This window comes from Amblyomma americanum, chromosome 6 (assembly GCF_052857255.1).
Source record: "Amblyomma americanum isolate KBUSLIRL-KWMA chromosome 6, ASM5285725v1, whole genome shotgun sequence".
Taxonomy (NCBI): Eukaryota; Metazoa; Arthropoda; class Arachnida; order Ixodida; family Ixodidae; genus Amblyomma; species Amblyomma americanum.
In genome coordinates, this window is record NC_135502.1 from 50599977 (window position 1) to 50616516 (window position 16540).

Consider the following 16540-nt stretch of genomic DNA (forward strand, 5'->3'; position numbering starts at 1 on the left):
ATTCAGACTTCTAGCACTGCCGGAAAAAGCTCAGCTTTCCTGTTATCCATGTGTTGATATCAAGAGCATGACTTCATATCCTTTGATATTGGAACTTAGAGAACTAGATTGCGTTTGAGCTTCGCGCGAGCCTCGAACTCTATGAAGCGAAGCATAGCGCTGACGCATGCGCACGTCGGTAGAGTAGTTAAGACTTCTGTGCCTTCTTAGAATCCCCACTTTTGGAAGCTCTGACTGCAATGCGGCGGCTCTAACTGCACATCGAGTGACCTCATGTAGGCTTGCTTCACCTTAAAGAAGCACTACGGAGTGAAAAACAGGCAACAAAAATTCATTCCAAAGTTTTTCATAGCCAAAATCTCTCTCTAATGCGTTGAATGTTACCGAGTTCTATTTCACAAAAGCCTAGATGAAATTGCGAGGGCGAGTCAAATGAACGTGAGCCCCTACGATTATATGACAAATGGGGTACTTTATTTAAAAGTAGCGTCCGTGAGCATTTAAAAATTTTTCTCCACTGAGTAGTGAGTCGCGTGATTCCCGTGTCATAAAACTCCTTGGGTTGCTGCTTCAAAAGTCTGTAACTCACTCTTTCACGTCATCATCCGACACGAATCTGGTTCCGTTGAGCTGTTTTTTTCAATTGCCAGAAAATGTGGAATTCACAAGGCAAAAAGTCTGGGCTGTATGACGGATGTTGCGTTGTTTCCCACTTGAACTTTGCCAGTTTTGTGTTAACCAAATCAGTGACATGGAGACAGGCATTTTGGTGGAGCACGATGATCCCATTCGTCAATTTTTTACCTCCTTTATTATTCATTGCGACACGCAGCCGATCCAGCGTTTCACAATATCGGAAACGGTTGATAGTCTATCCAGGCTTAGTAAATTCGATCAGTAATGGCCCCTGACGATCTAAAAAAAAAGTCAACAGCACCTTTTCGGCGGAAATGACTGTTACTGAGCTCACCAGTCTTTGAAATTGTGTTGGGGGTTATTGCACGGTTTCTATGGCCCGTTCTTTTATCGTCTTTGCAACTTTCACGTCCTTCTTTGACCCGTTTCCTCCAAAGCTTCACAGTGGTCAATGAAATGCAATGTTAACCGTACACGGCAGCCATACGGTGACTAATTTCTTGTTGAGAAACACCTTCAACTGTCAAAAACCTCACGACACCACGCTGTTCAACTTTTGGAGTGTCAATTATGTCACGCAGCCCTGTTCAACCCAGTGTATGAGAGCTTTAAAAAGCATTTATCCTTAGACCTGCGTGTCACTTTCGTAAATGATAGATACCTGTAGGCTAGACGCATGCCTCGCAGGTAATGGACCGATCCATTATTGTGCTGGGTGGGTCGGCTCACTTTCATTTGAGTCGCCCTTGTACATACTCAAGAGCGGAGGGGTTCTAAGGGAATGCGAACGTAGCAGTAGGCGACAAAGAATCAGGTAGGCGGATGAGATTGGGTAAAGCGGAGATCAAATGGGCGCCGTTGGCGCAGCGCATGGTTACTTAAAGCTCCGTGAGAGAGGCTTTTGTCTTGCATTGGACATAGTTAGACTGATGACGAAAAGTTACTGTCCACCAACACATAGCGATAACAGCTACTCTATACGGTAGCCTAGATCGCATATTTCACGCGGTCACACGCGAGAACATATGTAAGCACTTATGGTGTAACTTCGAAATCAACTTGGAGATAAACGTGTCGCTCCGATAGAGTGCCTCTGCCTAGTTATATAAAGCCAGACCTTATATAGTTATAGTTATATACATACGTTGTTGTATATATAGGTATACAAAAATTATATAGAGCCAGCAGAAGTGCATCAGCAAAACATCGGTTGTTTCAACCGATAAGGACATCGCATTTCTTGAGAATGTCTGAACATCGCGCGCATCTTTGTTTGGTTTTTATAGTTGTTTTATCTGTATGATCACTTTTCATGCCCTTTAGTGATCCTTGATGTACGAAGGTTTTGGCCAATAAAGCCTTTAGGTGCGAGTCAGCCTTTGTCCTGTGTCTTTCTTCCTCTGGCCCCTCGGCTTTTGGGCTGTTATACAGTGAACAGACCGTGCCCCTCCACATCGAATATACGGCACTCAATAGTTCACCAAAGGAGCACACCCTACATAAACACATGTCAGATAACGTTCCTATCTTGCCTTTTAATTTTTAAGCTTTCGTTGTAAGCTTCAACAATCCATGTTAACAGCCAAGATCCTGGGTGCCTAGTGACACGTCGTTATTATAGCTTTGTCGCCAGCACCCCTTTCAGTAAAAGTATATACGTATATAACAATATATAAGCATACTTATATATTGCATAAGCAGAGCCATATATTGCATATGTAGGAAATATATGGCACTGTGACAAATAGGTAAGGACGTAGGTTACGTATGCCATTTTTGTGCTTGCTGTTTTATCGAAACTCCCGCTCTTCATACGTCATGCAGATGGTTTTTCATCCGTTTCGATCTGCCGTACAGACATTCAATTTCGAGTTGCGCCCAAGGCAATAGCTATGATAGCGCACTCAAGTCAGCACTTCGTCTATGAATATTTTCATTGCATTTGAGGGACGAGAGGTGTTTTGAAAGCACTCTATAGGCAAATATTAGCAATTCAAATCATGATCATCGTAACTTCATAACTGCGTAAGCGCATGGGAGATCCGTTTGGGCTGCAGTGGGCGCAGTCAGTGTGCTGCTGATGATGATAGCACATGAGAAGGCGACGACACCATTAGAAAAGAAAAAGGAATAATGCGGGGTGCTTACTACTTTAATCTGCTCCCATAGCTAGGGGACCAGATAATGTCTGACACTGCAAAATGTAGACGCATCGCATGAATTGTGCGTATAATGGAAGTCTTGGATTGCAAGCAGAGCTGTGGAGCATTTAGAATAAAAGTGAGTTGTTTGCCTTGGCTCCAGGATAAAGTAGTTGCCTTAGAACAGGACAAGCTGTACTATATTTTACCAACTAGTCAACACCTAGTGCTTCTATTAAGCATCGCCTAGCTTTTCACGAGATCCGGTAGCACATTTACTTGTGCGCAGGGAATTAAGCGCAGCGAATTCGAGAACTTTGACCATCTAAAATATAAAAAAGCAGTCTACATGAGTAATTAAACGTAATTTAAGAGAACCAACATAAAATGGGTGTGTCTGGTCTCGCGTCTGGTAAGAATGCGAATTGACAACTCGGCAGGATAGGCGAGTCCCTCAGCGCGCAGTAATTTATGAATTGTGCAGTATCGTTTTCCTTCAGTATGTAAGAAAATAGGAATATTTTTTGCTTTCCTTTAAGCGACGCTTTTTGTTGTATTTTGAGATTGAGCTTGGTTTCGTTGCTCGAGACGAATTTTCACGTGGGACTTCCCGTGAGCTGTCCACAGACGCGTGTTCAAAGAGGCGCCAGCGTGAAGCCAACGTCTTGTACTTATTCGCCACTGCGGTGACAGAACCGGAAGTGCGCTCATAAACTCTTTCCCGTGAAAAATAGTTTTGTGTATAACTGCTGGGTGCGTGCGACGATGGGGACAAATTAGAACAAGGATTATTCAGAAAAATCTTAGCAGGCTGATATTTCCTGATAAAATTGCACCGATAAATAACATAGGAAATGAATTACAGCGCATGAGAAAGGAACCAGACACGCAAAGTATAATAGCAAAATGGAAAATTATTTCAATGAAAAATTTTGAAAGGATGGGCATTTATATTGAAAGCATTTTTATTAAGGCGAAAGCTTTTAATGGCTCATCGTTGTCCATCCGTCCGTCCGTCCGCGAAATCTGTCACACTCTGACGTCATCAATGGCATAATTGCTATAATCCATATACTCTTAGCAATTACTAAGTAATGGGGGGTTTAGCAATAAGACAATAATTAGTAATTAGTCATGAATTTGCAGTCCGGAACTAATTAGTGATTAGTCAAAAATAAAAACGCAATAAAATATAAAGAAAAGTTAAAAATAAAATAAAAGTACGAAGTAAATATTAAAAAATAAAAATGAAACAAAAAGCTTCAAAATAAAATTAAAAGAATGAATAAAAATAAACAAAAACGATCTTTAACGTCCCCATTCGCGCAGAAAGACTTTCGCCTCTCGCATTTTAGATCACCGAAGTGCCCCCTGAACTTTTCTTGGAATTTTCTTCCTTCTGCAAACGCATTATCTTTCTTCACTTCTGAAAATAACTATTTCCGTTCGTGCAGTTTTGAGGACGATGGATTAACTTCTGAAAGCATTCCTGGTATTCTTCTTTCGCTGGTATTGGAAGTCTTTCGTTCTCTGCCGACGACTTCTCTTCAAATCGCGTGCAAAGGATGTCCTTGGTTTGAGAAAACGATCGTAAATTTAGGACAGATTTTCTAGCAAGTAAGTTGGAGTGTGGAGAAAAAGGACGGCAAAGGCGGCAGTGATGAGGGTGATCGGCAAGCCGCGGTGGGCTGCATGTTGTTGTAAAGGAACCAGTCGCTGAAATTTTACCGGGCGCGTAGTGTCAGCAGTTGCGTTTTTGTAAAGCACACCTTCGCTGTCAAACTCTGCTCTTCATCAGATGAAATGTCTGTTCCAATTCTGTCCCGTTTAAAAAAGATCGCGAACATCACTTTAGTGGCCGACTTTACTCGTCACGTTTTTTCCGGCTATTGGGATCGCTTTTTTTTTTTGCCGAACCATGTCGGCCTGTTGGTTTCAAGTGACCAACTTGAGAGAGAAAGTGCCGACGCTAGTTAACATGTTTTCAAAGTTGAAGGTTTTTCTTTACCTGAATTTGCTGAAGAAGGGGATGCAAAATTCACAAGAGATTCTTTTCCTTCCTTCAAGAGACAGGGAGGTTAGCCAAGAGATTTATTTTGCCCGAAGTTCCTCAGTGTACGTTCCTTAAGTCTTCTCTCTGGAATGCCTGTGTCTGTCTCCGGAGTTTTCACAAAGATTTGATGCTACTCTCTAACAATTATTTTGAAGTGATCAACAGATTCAGCCGACGTTGATACCCTGGAATGTTCTTCACGGTGATCACCACAGGTTTTATCATATCAGGTGTATCATTTAAGGTCTAGTACTCGCCTGTTATCAACAGCCGGTCGAGTGCAACGTGCTCCACCCGTCTCTCTTGCCAACTCCTACCGTCTCTCTCCACGACCCTATAAATGTACGGACCGCAATAAACCAGATTCGTTGTTTCCTGAGTTCGTGCCGTTCGTAGTTTCGATACCAGGTGTCAGAAGTGGGACAGGCACCCTCGTCCGCGAGCAGCAGGGCGGTTGCAACTACAACGCAACAATGGACAGCATCAGACCACCGTAGCAACTGCGCATCAACGGAGACGGCGGTAAGAGCTGGAGCATCTTCAAACAAAAGTTGGAAATTTTTTGGCAACCAACTTCGGGCACCGAAAAGCCAAGATCCAGCCCAGTGAAAACAGCACAGCTTCTCAGCTTGGCGGGTGAAGACGCTTTAGAAGTCTTCAATTATTTCACTTTTTCTTCGGGACAAAGCAAAGAGGACAATTGGAGTTGTATACTACGTCGACCACCAAAACGCCGTGCATGAAAGGTTCATATTTCGCACTCGCCTTCAAACTGAAAAGGAACACTTCCAGCAGTTTTTGCGGGACCTCAAGAAACAAGCCAGGTACTGCAACTTCGGCAACATGGTCGACGGCATGGTGCGTGACCAAGTCGTTATTTGGCACGAACTCCTCCAAAGTTTGGGAGAAGGTGCTAAGGGACAAAAAGTTGACGCTGGAAAAAGCTGTCACGCTATGCAAGACGGCAGAGACTGCAGCCCGTCAAAGCGAAGTTTGGAACTCACGAAAGGACGGTACTGATGTGGATGCGATTAGTTCGAGCAGGCAAACGCCGAAAGTACCGAAGCGTCCTCAACGGGATAACAGATTTACTCGCTGCGGCCGAGTACACGCCCCACGCCGTTGCCCAGCGTATGTGGAAACATTGCACAAATGCCAAGGGATCAACTACTTCGCATCTTGTTGCAGATCAACAGGCGTAAACGAGATTCAGCATGAAGGCAACTTCGAAGTGCTAAACGTCTCTGTTGGAACCATCGACAACAATCGCGACTGGCGGGTCAAAGCGAACATTGGCGGCCGAGAAGTTGTGTTCAAAGTCGACACCGGCTCACAAGCAACCATCATACCCTTGTAAGTGTACCGCAAGCTGCGTATTGCTGCACTGACGCCGACTGGCGCGACACTCCTCTCGCATAACGGCGGGCTCATCAAACATTGCGGCCTGGTTGCAACAAAAGTACTAGTGGGAGACTGTGATGTAACCGCTGACTTTTTCGTAGTAAAAAGAACCACCAAGCGATACTGGTACTCGAGACAATCGAGCGATTGGGCCTGATCCAACGAGCGGTAGAGGCAGTCGCGACCACAGTGGGAGACGTAGCCAAGCAGTTTCCTGCGCTGTTCAAACGAACTGGGTGTCTTCGGCGAAAACACAGAATACTCCGCAACGGCTCCGTAACTATCTTCCGGCCGGTGCGAATAGTGCCCCTGTCTCTTCAACAGCCGCTGCGCGCCGAATCTGACAGAATGGAACAAGAGGGCATCGTACAGAAACTGAGCAACCCGACCGATTGGGTAAGCCCATTAGTCATCGTGCGCAAAAAAGGACGGCAAGTTGAAAGTATAGCTTGATCCTAGGCAAATTAACGACAGCCTGAAGCGCGAACAGTATCAGATGTCTCGTCGAGAGGACATTGAGGCGGAGCTGACAGGTGCAAAATTTTTTTCACGTCTTGACGCGAATGCTGGGTTCCAAAAAATTCTGTTATATGAAGAGTCGTCGAAAATATGCACGTTTGCAACGCCCTTTGGACGTTATCGTTTTCTGTGGCTCCTTTTCGGCATTGCGTCGGCCAGCCAAGTGTTCCAGAAAGCCCTGAATGAGATATTTGGTGGCCATCCAGGTGTGCGCGTGTACGTCGATGATGTACTAATTTGTGGCGCAACTGGGGCAGAACATGACGTAAGGCTGCGAAGTGTTCTATCCGCGGCTGAAGGGGCAGGCTTAACGTTCAGTGCTGCAAAATATCAGTTCTGCGTTGGAGAAATCGCAATCTTGGGCGACATTATTAGCAGCAGAGGCATAAGACCAAACCCCACTCTAGTGAAGAGCGTTGTTGAAATGCCAAAACCGAAATATAAATAAGCGGTGCAAAGAATGCTTGGCGTTATGAACTACTTCAGCAAATACCTTCCAGCACTAGCTTAGCGAACAACTGCGTTGCGTTCTCTTATAAAGCAGGACGTGCTGTTTGAGTGGACACCTAATCATGAGAAGAACTGGCAGGAAATTTGCAAAGCATTAACCGAAGCACCGTTCCTGGCAATATTTGACCCAACCAAAGAAACGAAAGTGACATCAGACGCCCCACAAGCTGGCTTGGGCTCAGCCCTGCTGCAGCGTCAGGGTGCCACCTCCAGGCCGGTGGCATGTGCGTCACGAGTTTTGACAGAAACCGAACAGTGATATTCGCAAATCGAGAAAGAAGCATCTATGAATGCGAGAAATTTCATCACTTCGTGCACGGGCGTCCGATTTTCTTGGAAAGTGACCACCGGCCGCTAATGGATATCGCGAAAAAAGCAATTGGGGATATGCCGCCCAGAGTTCAGCGTTTCTTTTTGCGACTACTAAAGTACAACTACACACTATCATACGTTCCTGGCAAACAGATGGACCTCGCCGATATGCTGTCAAGGTCGCCGATCCCTGAGGGCACCGCCGCGGTGGACACGGATGACGTTGAAGTGCACGACATCAAGATACTGTCGGCAACCGTGAGTGAAAGAACAATGACGCGCCTTCTGCGCGAGACTTCGGCGGATCCTTATCTGCAGGGTGTTATAGAACGCATTTCGACTGGAACGCGCCCATAGAAGGATGCCTAAAGTCTGTTGCATTGGAGCTGTCAGTGGTAAACGGCATACTCATGAAAGGCACTAAAGTGATAATTCCCACAAGCATGCGTGCTGAGACATTAAAGCGCATTCATGCAGGACATCTTGGTATCGCTAAGAGCAAAGCAAGAGCTAGGCAACTCGTTTACTGGCCTGGGATAAATTCTGACGTAGAAGCATGGAACCAGAAATGTGGAATCTGCAGAAAGTACGCTTAGAGTCGGCCCGCAGAACCACTAACGCTTCGTTCAACTCCGACCCAAGCCTGACAGCGACTTGGTGTCTAGACATTTCTGTACGGAGGAAAGTATCTTTTGTGCGCTTATGACGCAATGTCAAACTTTCCAGACGTCGAGAAGCTGCCCGATCTCAGTGCGTGTACTGTCATCGAAAGACCTAGCGCAATGTTTTCAAGATATGGCATACTACCAGAAGTTTGCACCGATAACGGACCGCAATTTTCTTCCCGCGAGTTTGAACGCTTTTAGAAGCTGTACGACTTTAAGCACGTGACATCAAGCCCACAATGTCCGCGCTCCAATGACCTTGCTGAAAAGGGCGTACAGGTGATCAAAAGGATTCTTAAAAAGACAAGCGAATGGAATGAAGATTTTGGCTTGGCGTATTAAATTACAGAACAAGTCCTTTGGAAGACGGCCGGTCGCTTGGAGAGCTGCGTCAAGGAAGGAGCCTTGGCACCCCCTTGCCGGACTTCCCCCCGCAGCCGATCGTCCGGGTCAGCAAGCACAAGCATTCACGACACTACTGCCGGAACCTGCCACCCTTTGAAGAAGGTGATGTCGTGCGCATAAGAGGGTCCTCGTGAGCAAGAAAAGGTCAAGTTATCGCATAGGCCGGACAGCGGTCCTAATTCAAGCCGATGACAGCGTTCTGCGGCGCAACCCGCAGCACTTGCTCGCGACCAGAGAGCGAATAGCTTCATGCTCATCCGATGACAGCAACTCTGCTGAGAACCAACTCACTGAAACACATGCAAGTCCCATTATCGCCACAGGACCCTGCAGCCACTGGTATGACGGCACAGCCTCTACTGCCGACGCGGTCCACGCGACCCACAAGGCCACCCATGCGGTTAGCCTACAACATGAGCTTTCCACTTATTACCAATGGCCAATAACAAGCATTAAAAAGGGGGAGGGGGGATGTATCATATCAGGTCTAGTACTTGCCTGTTATCAACAGCCGATCGAGTGCAACGTGCTCCATTCCCCTCTCTCTTGTCAACTTCTACCTTCTCTCCCCACGGCCCTATAAATGTACGGACCGCAGTAAACCAGATTCATTGTTTCCTGAGTTCGTGCCGTTCGTCGTTTCGATACACAGGTGTTGAAGTGTTAACTCTCTATCTGGCCAAATCAGATTTCGGCAGTTCTCACAGTCATTGGTTTGCTTTTCAGTGAGAGATTATAGCTTTACGAGGACTCTTGCCGCCGTTATAAAGCGATGAAAATGACAGAGAGCCTCAAGATGCTTGTTTTCATCGTTGCGGCGTACTGGTAGATGTGCACGACGTACAGCCGGCCAAATCTTTAGCTTGCATATGTGACGGCCGAGTTTTCCGTGCTCCTGCAGTTTATGACGGAGCAGACTTGCGAAAATAGGATATCTAAGCTTATGCTCACTAAGCCCGTGGTTAGTATTAAGTTTTCCGCAAGTTTTCTTCGTCACATAGCACATTAACGAAGAAAAAGCTGCCTTCGCGCACGCTAGCTAAAGATTTGGCCGGCTGTACACTCCAGCCTTCATTAATAATTTCCATAATGAGTTGGGAGTGCCTATAAAATTAATGAAGATGCATTAGGTCACTGAAGTAGAAGCAGTGTAAGGCATCACAGGTTCATTAGTTCCCAGCACTTAACTACAAGGGCTTTCGTAGCTTCCCTGGTATGAAGAAAACTAAACTTTGTTCAACACTTTTCAGGCGGTAACGTGGTTCGATTGTCTAGGTCGAGCGGTGGCTGCGGGTACGGACAGTGAGAACCAGGTAACGGGCAGGTTAACATTGGTTCGGAGTGCATTTGGCATGCACCCTGTGATAATAAAAAGCAGCTTACCACTATCCCTCAGAAGAAAAGTACTTCCGGTTTTCCCCTGCCACTACTCATCTGTGGGGCTCAGACTTGAAGACTAATATAAAAGGCTGAAATTAAAGTGAGGAGACAAATGCCGTTTATGTAAAAAAAAAATATCCGGGTAACGTTAAAAGACAGAAAAAAATCACGAGGACTAGCGAAAAAAACTCGAGTTTGTGACATCGTAGCTGAAATCAAGAAAAAGAAATGGGCATGGGCAAGGCATGTAATGTGAAGCAAATACAACCGATCGCCCCTTCGCATATCGAAATGGATCTAGAGGCAAGAACAACGTATACTAGTGTGAAGCCGGGATCCGAATGGAGATTTCAGAACAGGAAATTAACCGAAATGAGAGGCCTGCTACATGCTGAGGTCAGAGGCTGTCGAAGGAGCAAGACGACATTATTGGAGGCGAGTCCTAAGGCCTCGCGATCAATGAAAGAAGCCTTTGTCCTGCAATTGGCGTGCCTTGGCTGATGATAAGAACGATGTACTCCAGCGAGAAAATGTTTTAATTTATTACATTAGTACCAATCTTGTGTTCAAGAGCGCCTATGCGGGCTGAACAACTCACCGTTAAGGACAATTTTTACAATGAAGCTTGTAAAAATCGTTTGGTGCTCAACAAAATCACCTGGAGCATTGCTCTTACACCTAAACGCTCGAAAAATATGCCAGTAATTGTGCAGTCCTAAGGTCAGTGCCCTAGCATGTATGTGAAGGTGGCAACCAGCGAATAGTATAAATTCTATGTACATCAACACAGCGGGCTTGATGTGTTTCTGTAGAGTTTCCTTCGTAAATTGGTATATTTTGTTCAATTCCTTATTTTGCTGACTTAAATGAAGAAGGTTTAAGCAAAATATGCATCACTCTCCGCTGCCTCATCTCCACATATTGCTGTTCTTCTGTCAATGGTCGCGCAGTAGCTGTTAGCGAGTTCGGTCAGATTTCAAGAGAACACCCACGCCAATGACGGAACAGTAAATCGAACAGGCGACTTCTCAAATGTAGCAGTAGCGTGCCACCAGCGCTGCAACGTATGTTGTTCTCAACTGTAGTTGTCGCGACATGCCACGCACGAAGTCGCTCTTCTTCCATTTCTACTTCTTTTTGCAGCCATCTGAGAAATACAAAAAGACAACAATTGGGGTGCGCATACAACAAAATACGAGTGTGTGCCAACCGAAGCCCATGAGGCAGCATTAGAATTCCAGTGCGGAATTCAGGGGTTTTTGACGTGCCAAACTGAACTGGACTCCTTAGTCTTGCAAGTTAAACATCTGTGTTATTTAAATTCAAATTAAAACTTCTGCAGCTTGTTAAGAACAAATGTTTCATCTTATTACAAATACATATGTATCAATAATGTTGCCGTCGTCCGCCGTGCATGCCGAAGAACAAAAGAAATATTCCTGCGTGACTGCGACAAAGAAGAAAGTGATGGTTGAGCTAGAGTGTACTTGACAATCTCATCTCTTCTAATCAAGAACACTCTGGCTGACCAATATGAATTCGTGATATTCGCTACGAGTTCCAGCCGCTTCGTGCTCAGTTCTGCCTTTCGATACGACAAGGGCCGCCTATTCTTACGTATTTTCTCTCTTCTCTGAGACATTCTCGGTTCTCGTGTGCCTGAACCACCGCTCTTTTCAAACGCAGCCGTCCTTTTCTGGCGGTTCATGAATGTGGCACAAATATTCCGCTGTGGCTTAGTTGTAAAGGCAGCTTCCCTCGAGTGGTTCTGGCGTAGCATGGCGCGTCTAGTCGCTTCCAGTTGACCAACCGACGCGCAACGTTTCTCAGTTGCAACTTCTTTAGCAAAATAAAAGAAGGGGAGCAATGTCGCCCGCCTGCCATAAAACGAACGGCATATGCAGGTATAAATGCATGAGTTGCAAACTGGCGTTACAGAGTGTCGCACTCAAGCCTGTATGCGGTTTAGGGGTTGTGGAAACGGGCCATGGTTTTTGACATGTGTGTGAACCAGATTGGGATTCTGAAAATAATTTACTGACGCCCAGAGGGTCTGATTTTAATTTCAAATTTCGATTTGCCTGCCTGTCGCAATGTATACGGCGAACGCTTGGTCCAATTTTCCGGCGCAAATGTCTGGAATAAAGCGCCTATAAACGTAAAGCTTGCAAATAACTTTGAAGTGCACTGCAAATGTTTCTTTATCAACAACCAGGAAGGGCCCTGTCTCCAATTTCTTTTTAATGGCTTGTTGACCTTTATGAACTATTCTTTCCTGTTCCTTATCGCTCTGTTTTTTTAAGTGTTACTTCAAGTGCGCATTTTGTTCCAAGCCATTCTTTGTTACTGTTTGTGTTTCTTTTCTTTTTCTCAATTTTTGCTCATTACTGCTGTCTGGTGTACTTTATTTTATTTTTGTACTGAACCGTTTCACTAGCCGCACGGCTATCGGTTCAAATATTTTTTTATGTATTGCCTTGCAGTTTAAAAATAAAGAATGCTTTGACTTTGACTTTGATGCAATAAAACGCAAACAGAATGCGGTTTTAGGGTTGTGCTTTTCTATTTGATGGTTTTCATTTTGATGCTTTTCCATTTGATGCTTTTTCCCGTTTGCAGGACCCCATTGCCCGAAAGTTGCACCAATTACTTTCGTTTTACTTTGGCTTTCTTCATGATTCGCTGATGAGCATGTGTTACGTTATACACATTTCGCCTTACATGACACGCAGCCTTGTATCCGATCATGACGCGCGCTCGCTGCCATGATCCGCCGACTGAGCTCGCTGGGGGCTTTGAGGCGGCTTCTTTCCTCCTCCGTCAATGCAGATTTTCTCTCTCGCCGGCGGGCGGTACTTGAGCTCGGCTCATTGCGGACGCCGGAGGCGTCACTCGGCGGCCACGCAGAGACACACGACCGCATTTTCGCATACTGGCGCTCATACTGCTTACGCAGTATGAAGTGATGCAGTAGTATAACGAAAATTAGTGCATTCAGAAAATCAGAAACTAAATAAAGGTCTTTCTAAGGATCATAAGCTTCAAACACTTGAATCTGGCTGATTATCTTTGCTAATAAAAAAAAGATGTAATTGTTGTGACATTCAACTTAGAGAAAACTATTCGCCGTAATGAAGAGCCCTGAACTAATTTCGACTATCCAGAGTTATTTAGTGTGCACGGGCACCGAACAGCACAGACGCATGGCTCACATTGCGCCTCCGCTGAAATGCTCCTCCGGCGGCCAAAATTCGATTTGTACGACCTCGTTCCCCCGCCGCGGTGGCTCAGTGGTTAGGGCGCTCGACTACTGATCCGGAGATCCCGGGTTCGAACCCGACCGCGGCGGCTGCGTTTTTATGGAGGAAAAACGCTAAGGCGCCCGTGTTCTGTGCGATGTCAGTGCACGTTAAAGATCCCCAGGTGGTCGAAATTATTCCGGAGCCCTCCACTACTGCACCTCTCTCTTCCTTTCTTCTTTCACTCCCTCCTTTACCCTTCCCTTACGGCGCGGTTCAGGTGTTCAACGATATATGAGACAGATACAGCGCCATTTCCTTTCCCCACAAAAACCAATTATTATTACGACCTCGTTCACTGGTCATGCCGCGTCTTAAAAAATTAACTTTGGCGTACCTTTATCCCAACATCTGTTTCCGTTATGTCGTCGTGAATGTGAAGAGCCAGGTCAGTGCTGTCAAAGTGACTGGAAAGAATGCATTTTTTATTTTTCCTCATACCTTTATGCACTTTACTCTTAGCTTATGTTGCATTTGCTAGAAGTATATGAAAGGCGCCTTCTGGCAAGTGTAGGAATAGCCGACACACGCGAAAAATTGTGGTTTCTGATTTTGCCGCTGGCGATGCTTTCAGTACTATAACTTGGTGAGCCATTCTGAGTTGAGACTTTTCTCTGCTCTGTGTAGAACGTTTTGTAAATTCTCAAAAGCTTCAAAAGTAAAAGACTGAAACGAAAAGATAAGGAATGACAGGGAGACCTATTAGGATCAAGGTATAGAAGTGGGGGCGGGGCGCAGGAGAAGAAAATAAAGCGTCTCGTGCTCAAGAAAAAATTCAAGGACAAATTAACATCATAAAAACGATAAGGGTATTAAATAAAATGCTAATGGCATCGTCAGAAACTAAGAGAAAAGTACTAAAAACTCTTTAAAATTCCCTCTCTCACAAGGCTGGTGGAAAGGAAGCTGGAAGCTAATGCGGTTTAAAAAAAAAACTGAAATTTTGTGGCAGTTTCGGAGAGGTTTTGCTGAGGCACATTTTTTGTGTTACCTGTTGGCCGTAACATTGTTTCATGGGTGTACCATGATTTCCTTTGGAATTTTTGTATTATTTTTTACACAGTATTGTTTATTACACATATAGTAAAGAAGACGAAAAGGGCTTTGTGGAACCTATTGCAGCTTAGTTACAAGCTCATTACTGTTCAGATTGCGTGCTTCCGAAAGCGCTTTAGTACAGGAATAATATGAAACCTCTTAGGGATATTGTTTACCTTACGAGCCTTGACAGTTGAACTCTGCTTTTACTAGATTTACAAACCACTTTGTCGAAGTGCTTTGTTTAACTTAATATAAGTTTTGAAGTTTACTATAGAAGCCTAGTTTAAGGCTCGCTCTAGCAGTCCCTTTTTACAAATATGTAGAGGGCATGCGGCGAGTTGGGCGTGTTGGTACATAGTTTTCTAGAAAAGCAGCGCTGAACAGACGAGGACAGAGACGAGGCGACAAGGACGGGCATCATGTTTTCACGGTTTTCACTCTGAAATTAAAATTTCTGAAAAATTTTTTTGACCGCCGGTTAGAAGTCATGTAGAGGAGGAGAAATTTGTCAGAATGTTTCACTTCATCCTTCATTATTTTTTCTTTGATTCGCGGTTCTTGAGATGTGGTTTGAGGAAAAAACATACTAGAATATGCAGTAGAAGTATGAGAAAATGGTGTTCATTAATTTGTGATCGTCGAACATTTTGAGCTAATCAAGCCTCTTATGCCCCCAGTGGATTGCGGATTCTGTGGCTTACCGGCGACAGAGCACCGCCTTCTTATTATCCCCGTGAAGTGGGCATATCAGAGCTTGTGCTGGTTGGAAAAAAAAACGAAAATTGGTTTTGGGGGAAAGGAAATGGCGCAGTATCTCTCTCACACATCGGCGGACGCCAGAACCGTGCCGTAAGGGAAGGGATAAAGGAGGGAGTGAAAGAAGAAAGGAATAGGTGGCGTAGTGGAGGGCTCCGGAATAATTTCGACCACCTGGGGATCTTTAACATGCACTGACATCGCACAGCACACGGGCGCGTTAGCGTTTTTCCTCCATAAAAACGCAGCCGCCGCGGTCGGGTTCGAACCCGGGAATTCCGGATCAGTAGTCGAGCGCCCTAACCACTGAGCCACCGCGGCTGGTATTGGGAAAAAAAACGAAAATTGGTGTTTGGGGAAAGAAAATGGCGCAGTATCTCTCTCACACATCGGCGGACGCCTGAACCACGCCGTAAGGGAAGGGATAAAGGAGGGAGTGAAAGAAGAAAGAAAGAGGTGTCCGTAGTGGAGGGCTCCGGAATAATTTCGACCACCTGGGGATCTTTAACGTGCACTGACATCGATACTGGTTGGAATGCCACAGTTTTCAGATAAAAAAAAAGCAAGCGAGGAGAAAAAGGAGGCAAACGATGGAATAAACGTTGACATTGAATTTCTCAGCTTTTACTTCTGAGATTGCTACCCGTTATACCTTCGACCTTTCCTAAAAAATGATGGTAGATTGGTTCATTTTTTTTTCGGAGGTGGGGGATATTTGTTGAGACTTTGAAGTTGCACAATAAAGCTCTCAATTTTTTTATGCATACATCCAATAGTTCCTGAAAGTTATTTTTTGACAACCGTTATCATGTAGATACTCATGCAAGATTTTGACCTTTATTCTAAAAAGTGCTGGTCATTTAAAAAACACCTAACAGCTGAATTGCACACAGCAGGGCCACGTACTTACTCACTCTGGCGTAAAGCACTCGTGAACTTTCTTAATTACTAAGCGCCCCTGGAATTACCTTACGAGAGTGTTGCTTGTGATTGCTTAGGAACTATAAAACTACCTTAAAATAAAATGCATATTTGAGATTTGCTTTAAAAGTTCCTGATTTGGGCCGAATTCGGTTGCATTTAATAGATTGGCAACCAAAGGAGTTTTCTTTACCGTGTCTCTTAAAAAGACGGTACTGAATATTTCTTGATATCGTTTTTCAATTTTGGACGAAATCAATATCATATATAAGACTGTTGAACTGCAACGCTTACATCTTGCATAAATAACTACCATAGTTACTACGATAGCCTTCCCTGATGTTTGGCTGTTTTGGTTAGTGAATGTTTGAAGGACAGCTTCAAAAAAACATAACAGAAAGATGAAGAAGAGACTCGCCCGTCCGAATTTCCTCGTTTATTCTTGAAGTATGCTCAGATTATCGCTAAGGTCTTTAACTTTGTGTCTGTTGCTGTGAGAAA